Genomic DNA, 4,534 nt, shown 5'->3' on the forward strand with positions numbered 1-4,534 from the left:
TTATTTTAATAGTATACAGTGACATTATATCTACTCACCATCAATATGACGTTTTTATAAGTAGACAACTAAATTATTTATCTATTCTTTATCAAGAAAGCTTTCTTCAGTAATTGATACCTGATACTAACCAGCTTTTAGTACAATTTGGGCCAAGTGAGCAGTGGACCAGGAGAGATGAGGGCTGGCGCCAGTGCTCTGAGGCATTGTTACATGGGGAACTTAGGTTTTAACCTTTGTGAAATCATGGAATCGTTAGTCTTGACTTTACAATTATGCTCAGACTTTCTCTCCTCTCCTTTGTCTTGCCCCCAGCAGAGAAGCAATTCAACCTTTTAATATTTAAAAAGTCTATTTCTGGGCTATTAGGAGAGAGATAGAATGTTGAAAAGGATTGTTATTAATTTGATCTGTAGTTTTAGGAGTAGCCAGGGGTGAGAGCTGGGGATCAAGTGTAAGGATTTATAATACAAGAATAACTTAACCAGGCTGTTCTGTGACTCAACACACACAGACACACACACACACACACACACACACACACACTGTTAAGCTATTTATCAGAGAGCTTCTGGGAACAAGAGATATCTATACACTCAGTTTCTAGGAAGACAGTAAATATGGAAAAAGGGGTGAAGGTCATTATTTTACAATTGAGTGCAGAAAAAGAAGACCCCTAAATACCAATTTCTTCTCGTACTTTCTGCTCCCTTGCAAGATAGGAAATAGCGGAACCGAGTGCCCAGAATGACTTTAGACTCTTGGCTTATAAAATATTGGTGCAGAACCACAGTATCTCTGATAACTGAGGGATATAGATCTTGTTAGATAAGCATTAATTCATGACCAAGCAATTGTATGTTAAAATGACATATTTAGGGTCTAGTTTCCAGTTCTGCATATAAGGATCTTGAAAGTTGCCACACTGTCCTAATACTAAGTAAAAAGCTGAACAGATTTAAAAATTAACAACTCTTCTTGGATCTCTCAGAGAGGGGAGGACACAGGGCATACCACTTCCCCCTAGATTGGAGAGTCAGACAGAATCCAGGGAGTCTGGGCTGACCTGACAGAGATCCCTAGATGAAACCACCGTGAGGACCACAGTGGGGAGGGAGGGTAGGAAACCTGAACTGTAATTGAAGACTTGCTGGAGGCTCAGTGTGGACAAGTCTGAGAGTTAAAAACTCCAGGGGAACCCAATCATAGAGGTGCCCCCACAAGACTATAAAATGTACTTTGAGGAACTTGACCGGGTTCTCACAGTAAATATTAGAGAAAAATCATCCAGCAAGAGGATAGAAAAAGGAACCATTTTTAAATACTCCAGGGCACTCTGTTCTTCTTAACAAGACATGCCCTCTGGGGAAACTAGTTAACTAAAGCCTAAGAAAGAGAGAAAGGAACCGAAGGAACAATAATGACTGAGAATCTCCCCAAATTAATGACAGACACCAAACCACAGATCCAGGAATCTCAGGGAAAACCGAGCAGACTAAATGCAAAAACCACCCCACAAACTACACCTGCGCATATCATTTTCAAACTACAGGAAATCCAACATAAAGAAAAGTCCTAAAAGAAGCCAGAGGGGGAAAAAACACCTTACTGACAGAGGAACAAATATAAAAATTACCTCTGACTTCTCCTCAGAAACCATGAAAGCAAGAAGGCAGTAGCAAGAAATATTTAAAATGTTGAGAGAAAAAGACACCAACTTAGAATTCTGTACCCTATGAAATTATCTTCAAAAGAGAAGAAATAAAGACTTCCTCAGACAGATAAAAATTGAGGGACTATGTTGCCAGGAGGCTTGTCTTGCAAGAAATATTTTGAAGAGTTCTTTAGAGGGAGAGATGCAGCTGGGAGGCTGGCCCAGTCTCGGCAAGAGTTACGCCCAGGGCTCTGGGGTGCCCTCAGGCAGGCCTTACCTGAGCAGTGGAGCATCCTGTGGCAGCAACGAAGGAGCTGAGGCTGCCAAGTGCCCTGGAGGCCACAGTCTTGAACTGAAGAGGAAAGCTCTTCAAGCTGGCACTGCCCAGCAGAGCACTTTTCTTCCCATAGCATGGCCCAGCCAGGCCCATTGAGGTGGGTGCAGATCCTGTGTTTTCCAGTCCCGGGGGGCCAGTGCACAGCCTTCCAGGTTGCCTAAGCTCATGGAGACAGCAGGCAGAGATGAGTGGTCCTTTCTAGGCCAGACCTGTCTCTTGGTCCCTCCGGGTCCTGGCACTTGGGTCCGGACCTTGCCCCCAGCGGGACCCGAAGTGAACACCAACTAAGGTGAAACTATTTCAGGATGCCTTCCATCTTTTTTGTTTTTTTGGGGAAGATTAGCCCTGAGCTAACATCTGCTGCCAACCCTCCTCTTTTTGCTAAGGAAGACTGGCCCTGAGCTAACATCCTTGCCCATCTTCCTCTACTTTATATGTGGGACACCTACCACAGCATGGCATGCCAAGTGGTGCCATGTCCACACCTGGGATCCAAACCAGTGAACCATGGGTCACTGAGAAGTGGAACATAGGAACTTAACCATTGTGCCACCGGGCTGGCCCCAGGATGCCCTCCATCTTAACTTACAATTTAAAAAATCTTCTTAGTACCCAAAATGGGCCCTCAGGTTTTCTATAAGACCTCTGAGTTGTTCCTCCCAGCCAGAAGATGCCCCAGCCGTCCAGACCAAATTGAAGAAGACTCTAGCCAAATCTAATATAAGGAATATTGTGGTGGTGGATGGAGTTTGACACTCCATTTTTGCTGTCAGGCACTTCATATAAAGACCTGATGCCACATGATTTGGCTAAAGCAGCATTTTCAAGTTTGTTGCATTGGACCAGTGTCCCAAAGGAAGCTGCTGATTACATCATCTTTGGCACACTTATATTGGAAATGACAACAAGTAATGTGGCTAGAGAGGCTGCCCTCGGAGCTGGCTTCTCCAACGAGACTCCTGCTCACGCTGTCACCATGGCTTTCATCTCTGCTAACCAAGCCATGACCACAAGTGTTGGCTTGATTGCTTCTGGCCAGTATGATGTGGTCATGGCAGGTGGTATAGAGTTAAAGTTGGGTGTCCCTATTTATCATTCAAGGAAAATTATTCCTCATCTCAATTTGCCCAAAACTCTGGCTCAGCAACTATCTTTAATCCCTAAATTCAGATTGAATTTGCTATCACCTGAGTTCCTTGAGGTGGTTGAGTTCCCCACTAGTGAGACTGTGGGCCACTTTGCAGACCTACTGGCCTCTGCCTTTGATGTTTCGCTACCAGCACAGGATGGGTACATGCTGCACTTGCACAGCCTGGCCAAGAGGGCACAGGATGAGGGACTCCTGTCTGATGTACTGTGCAAAGTAAAGTACCAGGAAAAGATACAATTACCAAAGATAATGGCATTCATCTTTCCTCCCTGGAGCAGATGGCGAAACAAAAACCTGCATTCATCAAGTCCTATAGGACAGTGACTGCTGCAAATTCTTTCCTGACCCACGGTGCCTCCATAGTATTGATTACAACAGAAGCAAAAGCTCTTGCTATACGTTATAAGCCAAGGGCATATTTGAAGGACTTTGTGTACATGTTTCAGGATCCAAAAGATCAACTTTTACTAGGACCAACATACACTACTCCAAAAATTTTAGAAAAGGTAAGATTAACAATGGCTGATATTGATGCTTTTGAATTACACAAAGCTTTCTCAGGTCACATTTTGGGTAATTTTAAAGCCGTAGATTCTTATTGAACAAAACTATATGAGTAGAAAAACCAAGGTTGGATTGCCTCCTTTGGAGAAGTTTAACAACTGAGGTAGATCACTGTCCCTGGGACACCCATTTGGAACCACTGGCTGCCAATAGGTAACAGAAGCAAGGAGGCCAGTATGGTTTAGTGGCTGCCTGTGCAGCTGGATGGCATGACCATGCTATGATAGAGGAAGCTTATCCAAAATAATACATCAAGAAGAGGTGACCTGGAGTTTCTGTGCAACACTCACACTAGGCAATGCCATTTCAGTGTTTTACTAAATGGCATCTATGGTTCCTAGAGCCTCGTAGGAAAGCAAAATTTGTGACCTTCTGTTAAATACTTTGCAATTAAGCCTTGCTAGTGTTCTGAGCTTTCCAATAATAATGGCTTATTACTCTTTCCGGGATTTCTTAATCACAAGAATTTCGCATAGTGATATGTTTAAGCAATTGTTTTTGGCCTCTATGTTCATTAAAGACTAAATGAATGGTTGCAATTTGGGAAAGAGTTTAGCTGAGACTCGGAATCATCTTTGTAACATTTGCACATCATACTTATTCCTATTTGTGACCTAAAGATAAGTGTTTTCTATAAAATATAAACCAATACGCCTAAATTAGCTTAATTATGGAAATACAATTCAGAATCTAAACATCACTGAAAACTTACAGTAAATGTTTATATACATAAAAACCATGTTGGTTAACCTTAATAAAGTGGAGAAGTATTGGGGAAAATAAAAGTTCTTTAGAGACAAAGAAAATGATGTAAGTCAGAAACTAAGAT

The 4,534-nt window shown here is 42.5% G+C and overlaps 1 pseudogene; it reads left to right on the forward strand.

The window, feature by feature from the left end:
• Positions 1–2,559: 2,559 nt before the first annotated feature.
• On the forward strand, positions 2,560–3,952 carry LOC106828364 (trifunctional enzyme subunit beta, mitochondrial pseudogene; annotated as a pseudogene).
• The last annotated feature ends 582 nt before the right edge of the window (positions 3,953–4,534 follow it).

The sequence above is a fragment of the Equus asinus genome, chromosome 3 (assembly GCF_041296235.1).
Source record: "Equus asinus isolate D_3611 breed Donkey chromosome 3, EquAss-T2T_v2, whole genome shotgun sequence".
NCBI classification, from domain to species: domain Eukaryota; kingdom Metazoa; phylum Chordata; class Mammalia; order Perissodactyla; family Equidae; genus Equus; species Equus asinus.